Source organism: Poromitra crassiceps, assembly GCF_964638095.1.
Source record: "Poromitra crassiceps genome assembly, chromosome: 1".
NCBI classification, from domain to species: Eukaryota; Metazoa; Chordata; class Actinopteri; order Beryciformes; family Melamphaidae; genus Poromitra; species Poromitra crassiceps.
Window position 1 is genome coordinate 103,704,900 of NC_139623.1, and position 12,462 is coordinate 103,717,361.

Genomic DNA, 12,462 nt, shown 5'->3' on the forward strand with positions numbered 1-12,462 from the left:
TCACAGTCAGCCCACCACTTTTATATCTTCATGGAGAACTGAGACAATCAAATACGCCCCACCCTTCATGCCCAGTGCATTCTACCAATGGACACTCCAGGGATATCCTGCTTACTCCGTTACATACACATACAGGATGCAATGCTACGTCCACCCACCTCACAACCATCGTACACACCAAAACTATCACTGTCACTAAAGCAACCATTGAAAGTAGACTAGATGATCGCAGTTTGAAACCCCTTGAAAAACAATCATCGGTCAGTAAGCTCCTCTGTCGGACAAGTCTCACATTGCCTCCGCTGATGGCCATAGCTACCAAACCCAACAACCCACATTCAAACACTTACCCTAAACATCCTATAACACCACAACACACCACTACACAATATAATATGCCAAAAGATCTATGTGTATCTGTCCAATCTACACCTGACAGTATACCACTCTCAGTGACTCTGGCAGAACCTACCCATTCATACACTACTGCCCCTCGACCTGCAAACACACCACACAAACCCTATAAAAGCACATGCATTACAACCACCGCCTTCAATACAGAAACAGCCAATGAAACCACACTTCCTAAGCTTGCTGATACACCAAATCAAACCACACCCCTGCACTCAACTCATACACCACAAATAAACAATGTGTCAAATACTGCTCAGAACCCAAGCATGAGCCACACAAGTCCCAACTCATCACAAACAATCCATACATTAGACCCCAGTTGTGATTCAAAAACAACCACACCACCCATACCCACGAGACCAGCACTCACAGCACCTGATCCAGTTCATAAACCGCAAGCAACCCCGTCCTCAAACATGGAGAATAAATCACCAGCTAGACCCTGTTTTGCTGACGCAGCGATGCACTCAACAGCATTCCCCACTGCCAGTGCACCACAAACAACTAAAGCTCCTCCCACACTCCTCAGCACATTTGTCCCACAAAACACTTCTAATCATAGCACTACTTGTGCTTTAGCTATGCCTGCTATCATTCAACATACTACAACTACTTGTGCTTTAGCTATGCCTGCTATCATTCAACATACTACAACTACTTCTGCTTTAGCTATGCCTGCTATCATTCAACATACTACAACTACTTCTGCTTTAGCTATGCCTGCTATCATTCAACATACTACAACTAACTCTAATCATAGCACTACTTCTGCTTTAGCTATGCCTGCTAACATTCAACAAACTAAAACTGTGGGCACACAAATCCAAATTCAACAAAACCCCTCAAATTCTAAAATGATATCCCTTGTAGCTACAGCCCCTACATCTCAGAGTTCATCACTTAGTGCAACTAAACTCCTTCACCTCAGCACCAGGCCATATACAATCACAGCCCCAAACTCCACACCTAAATTTAGAAGCCCATTATACAAAATGATACCCTTTAGTCCCACCTCAACCACTGTGAAAAATTCACAATCCAAACCTAACCTCTCTGTATCTATATTGGCTGAAAACAATAGAAACGTGTCTCTATCGTGCACAACCTTATTGCTTCAATCAAATGATGTATCACAACACACCAAAGACCTTGATGATGCGCCACACACAAATAGATCCTGCGACACACAGACCATAGCAAACATCAAAACTCATCTCCAAAATGCATCTGATCTCTACAATGTTGTTCCCAGTCATGACAAGCTGCCAACGTCGGTCCCACTCTCTGAGCCACCGCCAACGTCGGTCACACTCTCTGAGCCACCGCCAACGTCGGTCACACTCGGTCACACTCACACAAAGAATCACAACAAAGTGGATGATGTTTCAAATACCTTGCTGAAACACAATGCCCAACATCCACACCATGTGGGCCAATCTTACATGCAAAACGGCACAACTACATCAACATTAGCTACTCATCATGAGCATATTACTATTCACACAAGCACCAATAACATCCCACCTACTCAAATCATGAATCCCAATAGCAAATCACATAATGCTACAAACAATGGTGAAGGTAATCCTATCAGTGAGCCAATAATGCAGCAGCCTAAAGTCCATGTCAACTCAAATCTATCACAGGTCACTAACCTTCAGAATTACATTTGCATAATGAGGCCACACACAGACCTGCACAGTCTCCAGGGCTGCACAAAAACTCAACAGCAAGGGCACACACAATATCAAGGATACACAGCAGCAGAACACCCACCAGCCAAAACAGCCAACGAGGCAAACTCAAATGCAGAGCAATCTGCCTTGGGCATACCAGCTAAGCATGCAGATATTAACCTGAAATCCAATGCAGATGAACAGACGCATCCAAGTTACTCAACACCCTCTGTCACAGCAGCAACAATCTCTGAGCCAATTATCGCATCCCAGGTCAACGTCAACAGCGTCACCAAATCTTCAGGACACCAGAACTCTGACTCAGATATATCATCAGCACCAAAGACACATGGCGGTTCAGAGCTCTCAGTCCTTTCACAGGCCCCATTCAACACAGACAGGGAGCTTTGGCCGCACACACAGCCAAAGTGTAATTCCATATTGCCCGCATCATTGAAACGCTTGGCATCCCTTCCCCACCTCCAATGCAATGAAACCCGTTCAATCGTCACACCAAATTCGCAGTGTAGCCCCGCCCCCCTACGGCTGTGCCTGGATGACTCCAGCCTGGCTCACTCCCACACAGCTGATGCAGGCCTGTTGCTGACTCTGTCCCCACAGTACTGCAAATCAGCAGCTCTCCTACAGAGACTAGAGACTGTGGAGGCCAGCCTGGCTGCCAACAAGGACAGGATCACTACCCTACTCACCATTATCCATGAGCTGGAGATGTGCCACACTCCCAGTGGGTAAGAGACAGGTGATGGAAGTTAATGGCATGGGTTAATGGCATACTATGATTATGTGTAGCCTGTCCTGTTTACTGTAAAACAATTGATTCACTGTATAAATTATGCTAATCATAAATTATATATATATATATATATATATATGGTGCCAGATTTTTTAATTATTTTTTTTATTAATTGCCCTAATTGCACTAAGGCTGTGATTGCCCTAAGGTTGAGACTATGGACTGCATGGAGTGCAGGCTATAATTCAGTGATGATGTCATCAGTCTGAGGCTCACGAGAGACTGAGGGAGAGGGAGACATTGCGTGCAGTATCATTAGTATCATCATCATCATCATCATCAGTCAGTATATAAATGGAAGCTAGGGCTCTGTTTGTTTCTCTGTCTGTCCCACTGATGACATCATCAGTGATGTCATAAATCCCACTGATGACATCATCAGTGATGTCATAAATCCCACTAATGACATCATCAGTGATGTCGTAAATTCACTCACACACACAAAGTCACGCGAGAGACTGAGGGAGAGGGAGAGAGGGGGAGAGAGACTGAGAGAGAGGGGGGAGACTGAAGGAGAGAGAGGGGGAGAAAGACTGAGGGTGAGAGGGAGACATTGTGCGTGCCCCAATAGGGCAGGCAAGGCCACACAGCAGCCCTGTCTATTTGTTTCTCTGTCTGTCCCACTGATGAGATCATCAGTGATGTCATAAATCCCATTGATGACATCATCAGTGATGTCATAAATCACTGATGACATCATCAGTGATGTCATAAATTCACTCTCACACACACACACACACACACACACATTTTTTAATTAGGGCAGATCAATTGTGCTCTCTCTCTCCTACTGTCCTCTAGAGAGAGTGGCGTCAGCGGAGGACCAAAATGTGAGACTCATTAGCCAATGAACAGCCAGGAATAGGTATCGCGCTACTTTTGCATGCGATAATGTACAATTTGATTCAAGATTTTTTTTTTTTTCAAAGTACAACACAAACTGTCCATTTTGCTGCAACTCGACAGTGCTGCTTAATCCAGGACCTTACTTCCTGGAACTCTTGAGATGTCGCAACTCTTCTTACATGGCTCTGCTCTCTCCCTTTCCCTCAGTCTCTCTCGTGTGTGTGTGACTGATGACATCATCAGTGATGTCACAATGATGTCACAATGCCTATGTATGACATCACTGATGACATCATCATTGATGCCATCATCACTGAAGGCTCAGTTTTAGGGCAATCAGCCTTAGGGCAATTAATCTGCCCTAATTAAAAAATCCAGCACCATCAGGTCACCTGCACGGGTGCTCTTTACCCCCCCTGAAAGTTTCAGCCCGATCACACGTAAAACGGCATAGTTTATATCATCATCATCAGAATATAAATGGTAGCTGGGGCTCTGTCTGTTTGTTTGTTTCTCTGTCCCACTGTGATTGTCCCTCTGTGATGTCATAACTCCCACTATGACATCATCCGTGATGTCATAAATCCCACTGTGACATCAGTGATGTCATAAATCCCACTGTGACATCATCAGTGATGCCATGAATCCCTTATAAATCCCACTGTGACATCATCAGTGATGTCATAAATCCCACTGTGACATCATCAGTGATGTCATAAATCTGACATCATCAGTGATGCTGGTCTCATTGGTCACACAGCAGCCGAGCTGCGGGCAAGGCAACGCAGCGGGTGAGCTGTGAATGCGAGCTGCAGCGCCAGAGAGCAAGATCCCTAGTATACTGTATATAAGTAGGGCAATGTCTGTTTGTTTCAATTTTGTGTCCCGGAAGGGATGTCTCACTCACTCACTCACACACACACGTGTAACCGAGCTGAATCAGCGTTGATTCCTCGTGAGTCCAGTGTGGTAGCGAGTGGATTGGTTAAACTCACTCCCCAAGTATAAAGGCACGGGCACGTTAATCTGCTCCGCCAAGGGAGCTAGCTCTCTTGGCGCAGTGGTTATCGTGTTTGACTCCCAAGCCGAAGGTCAGAGGTTCGTATCCACCCCTGGGCAAGCCCTTAACATGGGTTGCTGCAAGTACCACCTACACAACGCTGTTACACACGCACACACACACACACAAACAAACACACACACAAGGAGGCATTGTGACATCACTGATGATGTCATAAGTGATGTTACTTGAGCAATTGTGCATTGTGACATCACTGATGTAATCAGTGACATCATCAGCATTGTGACATCACTGATGATGTCATTAGTGATGTCATAAGTAACTGATGATGTCATCAGTGATGTCATAAGACAATAATGATGTCATCAGTGATGTGATAAGACTGATAGATGCAAACTTAACTCATTCCCCGCCAGTTTCAAAGCAAAAGTCGCCAGCCACCGTCAGGGTTTTTGAGCATTTTCAGTGATTTTCCACGACCCACAGGATATTTTCTTCTATGACTATATGTAAACACCGAATATCCCAAAAGACAGAACAAAGCCTCTACTTTCATGGGGAAAAAAAGTTTGTTTCTGCCTTCTTCCATTCTTTAGTTATTGACACGTGAATGTAGGTCGTTTTCACTGAAACCGTGAGTCTCTCACCAGAAAGCTGAGATACATGCCTGTTTGTGCAGCAAAGCAAGGGAGAAATTCACCCCGCACGGAGAGCGCACCGGGGCGGGTTACACTCTCATGTTGTCCATGGGGCTGGTACTTCCTGGTCTGGGAGCATATTTGACGGCTGAAATTTACACTATGTGAAGGTTTACAAAGCGGATGACTGACAGGAGCAGTGATTGGTGTGCGTTTATGTTTATTGTGAAAGAAATCCTTCCATGTTGAGTGACTGTCAAGAGCCTGTGTGACAATGCGTCCAGCCCGGGGGAAACAACTCCTTGTGTACCGCACATTGAGGCACCAGGCTGGAGGTGTTTTGAGCTTCCTCCATGAAGGGAGATTGATGGTGAGAAAGCTGACTGGTTTTGTGGGGGGAAAGACTCTGGCTTGCGGAGGAATATACGTACCACTTATGTATGTATATGTATACTCATGTATGTATATGGTACCACTTCATAAGGTGGCCAAGCATGCCATCTATCATATGGCAGCGAAAAGACGGATTGATGCCCATTTGCGTCAATGGCGGGGGAACTGTTGTCTCCTACAGTAAATAACGCAAATGGACGTCTATGGCGGAGAATGAGTTAAGGGGCACACACACACACACACACCTGCACGCATGTAAACTTAAGGGCAATAACATTTTGTGAGCAACACACACACACCCGCGAGCACCAATAGAACAGGCGAGGCCACGCAGCAACCGAGCTGAGGGCGAGCCTAGTGTGTGTGTGTGTGTGTGTGTGTGTGTGTGTGTGTGTGTGCTATCACATGAATCCCTTTTGAATGCTGTTATGAAGCTATTTTCCCGGCATTATGTGTTAAATCAGATGATCTGAAGTGCTTTAAGGGTGTGTAAACACTTGCCTGCATGTGTGACCGAAGGTTTCTGTGCACTTTAACAGGACTTGTCACAGAGAGATTTCTCTGGCTATATTGGGACAAATAACAGGAATTAACTGCCTTTTGGCAACGTGTCTCTGTCAGTCATTGTCACTGTGGTGTGCTAATACGTTGTGAGTGACTCTGAGGTCATGTTTCATGTTTCATCTCTTAATAACTGGCTGCAGACTGACGTCTGGCTTAATGCATGTTACTCTGCTCATCACTGCCTATGGCTGTCTGGATGGATATCAAACAGACAGAGAGAGGATGAGAGGATAGAATAATGTATTTTGAATCAAAGCGGATGAATGTTCTGAAAGGCATCCTCCGATATAATATCGATTATGCAATGACTTTTACATTATTATTTTCTTTATTTTAGTCGGCGATGCTACAAAACAGGACAGGACCTCAAAACCTGCTCAACGTGCCAGAAGACTGCTTGTATAGTTTATAGGTGAGATAATGGTGAAATGGCCAGTTTGACCTGCCTGTGGCGTTTAAATTGTTAACTGCAATTATACAACTCATGCTCAAATATGGCATTGTGGTTATATTATGACTATGGTATAATAAAACTTTGTGGTACTCCTCAGATTTGATTGTAGGCAGGAAGACCTGTACTGTAACTAGGGAACATCCTAAGTTTGTTTGGGCTTAAGGGAGGTGTTTTCTAAAGTATCACAAACATAAAGTCATTATGGACTGACAACTGATGATTGTTTCTTTAATGCAGAATATAACAAAGAAGTATAGTGACATTAAACTGACCAGTGCAGTGCCCGTTACATTACATTACATTACATTACATTACATTACAGTGCCCGTTCCCCTCCCTCCCCTTCCCCCCATTCACCCATCATGCTCTCCCAATCTTCACCCCGGATCCCCATAGGGGGAATTGCACGAAATTCAACACTATACTTCCTTGAATCCCCAGCAGGACACCCGCCATGTGTGAAGCCAGATGAACGGTTCTGGAGATTCGTGAAAGCCGTGTTCTGATTGGTTGAATTGCACAAAATTCGAGACTGCACTTTCTTGGACGAACACAAAGATCAGATCGGACGAGCGGTTCTTGAGATAAACCACTTTTAGTGTTGCCAGTAGGTGGCACTATGACTATGTGCATGCCCGAATTGCACAAAATGTGGCACTGCACTCTGTCTGGTTCCAAGCAGTGCACTCCCCAAGTTTGAAGTCGATGGGACTAACTGTTCTTGAGATAAACCACTTTTTGTGTTGCCCGTAGGTGGCACTATGACTATGCGCATCCCACTAAGTGCACTCCCCAAGTTTGAAGTCAATCTGACGAACGGTTCTCGAGATACGCAAAGGACAGACAGAGATACATCGTACATACGTACATACACAACGGCGCAGGAAGCCCGGTGCGGTGGGTGCTGCAGCACCCCCTGGTGGCAAGAGATTACATTTTCGAAATTGTTGAATTTGGCTCGAGTACTGTGTTTCTGTGCATGAGTCTGTGCTGTGTAGTGGATATCTTCTCTATAGACGATCTTTGCTCAACGCAGTGGTTCTTGGGTAAAAATAGGATCCACACAATGTGAAGCGTGCACTCCGGGAAATGCTGAAGTTTTGTTTACTTAAACTAGTGTTTACATAGCTGTGTTTACTGTGTTCACGGAGTCGGAGACACGCTTTGTGAAGAGAAAGAGATACGAGATGACAAGACTGAGAAAAAAAGAAAGAGAAGATGGGAGGAATAGCAGGTAGGCTAGCACTGTCCCTGATTCCTGAGGGTAAATTGAGTAATGCTGCAGAGAAGAGGAGAAGATACTGAATAATGACATCACAACAGTATAATCCTAATGTTAATTTAAAATTAAATATTCCTCTAAATATGGCTAAAAGTCCAAAAAACATCAAATCTTCTTCCTTGCGGGCAGCGGCGAGAGTCCCTTCCTTACAGCACCCCCTACTTAAAAGTACTTCCAGCGCGGCTGTACATACAGAGAGACAAAGAGACAAATGTAATTGCCTTTATTAGATAGATATACTGTACTGTAGATTAGATAGATAATCACATGATCTCAATAGAAAAAAAATGGGCAGGGGGGATTTTGTGGATGTTATAGTTGATTCTGGGGAGAAGAAAGTCCATACTCCGGTTTCATGCAGATAAATAAATCAGTAGTTTATTCTTTTTTATACAAATAGCCAACATAAGCAAATAGGCAATTTCCCCCCGGGGATCATTAAAGTCTTTCTGATTCTGATTCTGATAAGTGAGCCAGTAGTGAGTGGTGAGCCAGTAGGGCTTATCACATGCCGCCTGTGGACCCATACAGCCTGTCCACAACACACCTCACGTCCGTGTGAATAAGCAGCAGGACACCAGCTGTTACGTTGTTATGTTTCATGAGTTGTATACTTGTGCAAAAGGCATTGTAGTAAAAGCACTGGAAGTGAATAGTGCATTCTAAATAGTTTTGCTCACATTATATTGTATTTTTTTTCCAATATCTTATTTTTAACTTTTTTGAACAACATACGAACAAGTCAAACAAACAGCCTCAGACACAGGAAAACAAAAACAAAGAAAACATATTATCGACATTCAGTATTACGTCATGCTACCAGTCATGTAAGGTTCTTATTTGCTTGTAAGAGGTATTGTGCCCGGCATCCCACACAGGGGGTCCATGAGAAGCCAGCCCGGCAAATCACCCGTCCCCCCTAACCTCGGCACTCTGTCTCATGCCTTCAGGTTCTGCCCTTCACTGACCAATATTTGACTGGTACTCTAAGGCAGTGGTCCCCAACCACCGGGCCGCGGACCGGTACCGGGCCACAACGCATTTGGTACCGGGTAGTTGAAACATAGTTTCAAGTTGAAGTTTATTTATGTTTGTAGTTGAAACAAAAACATAAATTCTGTAGGCTACGTAGGCTACAGTACAACACAAAAGGCTGTTATTTACCCTTTGTCACCACCTGGTGAGTAAATATATATGTAACTAAAACCATTAAAATTGACTACCGGTCCTTGGCACAAAAAAGGTTGGGAACCCCTGCTCTAAGGCTTACCCTTCAGCTGCAGGCATAACTCACCATCTTTGGCTTCTTGGAGTCCTCTCTGGACTTCCCTACAACTGTGCAACAATCTCTGACACAGGGGACAATTGTCGCCAAGAAACTCATTCTGCAGGAATGGAAGTCCCCCTCTCCACCCTCTTTTCAGCTGTGGTTGGTGGACATGATCTCTGTTTATACGGATGGAGAGACTCTGGTTCCTGAGGACGAACTCACTTGGGAGATTTCTGACTGTTTGAGACCCGTTTCTGGCCTACCTTGATGAGGTTGGGGGTGACGGGTAATTGATCCGGCTGGTCTCTTATGGACCCCTTGTGTGGGATCCCATGCATAACATTTTTTACAAACACATAAGCACCTTATGCAGCTGGTAGCACCACATTGTTGGAGTGTCAATGTATATGTTTTGTTTTTCTTTTCCTCTATCTGAGTTTGTTCGTCTTTGTTTGTGTTCTGAAAATTGCAAAATAAAATATTGACCAAAAAAAAAAAAAGGCAGGCTAGAAATGGGTCCTAAATAGCAGAGAATTTCTTAAGTGAGTTGGCCTCTGGAACCTGTCTCGCCATCCATATAACAGAGGTCATATCCGTCAGCCGCAATTGAAAAGAGGGTGAGAAGGGGGACTTCCATTCCTTCAGGATGAGTTTCTTGGCAACAGTTGTCCCCTGTGTCAGAGACTGTTGCACAGCTGAAGGGAAGTTCAGAGAAGACTGAGCAGCTGATGATGGCGAGTTCTGCCTCTGGCTGGAGGGTTATTTTGTAGGTCTTTGAGTACCAGTCAAATATTTTGGCCCAGAATCCCGTTAGTGAAGGGCAGAACCAAAAGGCATGCCCTCCGACACTTGACAACATTATATATTGTATTATGTGAATTGTTTTCCATTCATCCATTGACAAATATTGGTAATAATACTTAACTCTCACATTCATAACATTTGAACAAGACTGACTCACTTATGCATATCAGCGTTCAACAGCTGTCGATCCATACTTGAACAGTTTTGAAATAGCAGTGTGGTACAGTGTGTTAGTTTATTCAGTGTGAAATTCCAAATAAAATCTCTCCTTGCTGATGTGCATGAGGTTTCACAGGATCAAGTCGCCTTGCCACTTTACTTGCCACACTGCTGAGGCTCTCGGCAGACGTCACTGAGAATTCAAGTAATGGATGGTCATGCGCATTGCTTACCAAGTGAAAAGCTCCATGCTGTTCATTTTTCACTTGTTAAGGACACAGAGGAGGAATAGATCTTTTGGCATGTGTGTGGAGCTTCTACAACATTGAGACAGCGCTGATTCTGACATTACTCTTATGTTTTGATATGTTGCAGCAAATTGTCAGAAGACCTCATTTGAAATTCCCCTTTTTTAACAATAATGAAGCAGAGTAGTGTCATAGATACTGTAAATTGTCACAAAGGAGAAACTGATTTAATTAACAAAACATAAGATAATTACACTCTCTGTGGACTGCTTTGGAGTGATACTCGATGCATATTTGATATGCATTGAGATATGCATCGAGATGCAAATAGATGCATTTGATATGCATCTATTTGATGCATAATTTGATTAAATACCTAGTGGTTGAGCCAAAAGATGGCCCAGATCTACTAAGGCGGGCACAATTTATTAACATGCGTAATAAATCAATGACAAATTAAGATTTGTCCTGCAAAAGAGTCTCCTGATTGATGTGTTATTGGGCTTGGTTTGCACTCACCAGCTGAAGCATTGCATCAGGGGACTGCATTCAATTTTCAACAATGGAGCCAGAAATACTGCATGGTGCAAGGAGGCAAAGAAATATAAAAGTATGCTTCATCATCACAACAATGCTCACCTTTTTTCTTTTTCTTTTGACTTCATGCTCTATAAAGCAAAACCTATGAAGTGCTTTAGCTTGGAACATTAGGGGAAAATCCTCTTAGTCTACTTATTTTCAAAACTGTCTTTGCATGACAAAAATATGTTATATAAGTTGATTTACTGCCTGGTGTGTGTTGCCATCTGGGCTCAATGGCCAAGTGGGAGATACACGTAACAGTATTCTGACAAGATGTGTGTATCTCCATCTCCAGAGGATCTCCTTCCAGGGAATGTTCTCCTGCTCATGCAAATCAAATACTTTGAAATTTCACCCACATGAGGAGTACTACACAAAGTAAAAGAGAACTGTAGCCAAATAAGGCAAATTGTTGCTTAAAATTGTATCCTAAATTAATGGAATGCACAGCACAAAATACACAAAAATAAGCCGGTGACACAATATTGGGGCTATGGAAATATTGCAAGTTTGATACTTCAAGTGTTAATTAGCATTATTTGGCAAGAGTTGAATTGTATGATATTCCACCTCTATTTGTGTTTTTGAGTAATTCTGTGCTGCATGTCTGTCTGTACAGTGTGGAGTATGACTTCAGGCAGCAGGAGAGGCACTTCATGGAAGTTCTGAATCACCCAGCAAGTCCCCTCTCCCTGTCCCAGCCCCACAACCTCGCACTGCTCAGAAATGTCATCATTAAGAACATAAGCAAGTCCAAGGTTAAAAGCAAGAAGTTGTGCAAGACTTTGTTCAGATGGCTGCCCCGCAAAATTCAACAGATGTAAACCTCTGGAGTAGCTGTGTGCAGTTTAAGAGCCAGTAACTGTGCTACCGAGACCAGCAGCAGCAGAAGTTCTCAGAACACTCATTATTTCTGTGCCACCTGTAAAATTGTGTTGAAATATGCTCTTACCCAGTAGAGTTGCACTCCCTTGCCACTTTTCAAAGCTTATAAAAGAAAGATTTGTACTTGTATTTTCCCATGATCTTCGTGATTTCCAGCTGGTCTATCCATAAGGAATACTTTATTTCTCAATTCAAAGTTATTGGTATTTTTGTCAACATGTCCTCTTAAAGGGGAATTTCAGTATTTTTCTACCTGGATCTTATTTTTGGAAATTCTTATGTTTAACGAACTGATCAGAGCAGTAAAAAAAAAAAAAAAAAAAGCAGTATTGAGCTCCACCCACGCATCGTGAGAGATGTGTTGTTGCAGGAACAATCAGCTGCAGTTAGGCGGCCATGTTTTGCTTCAAGT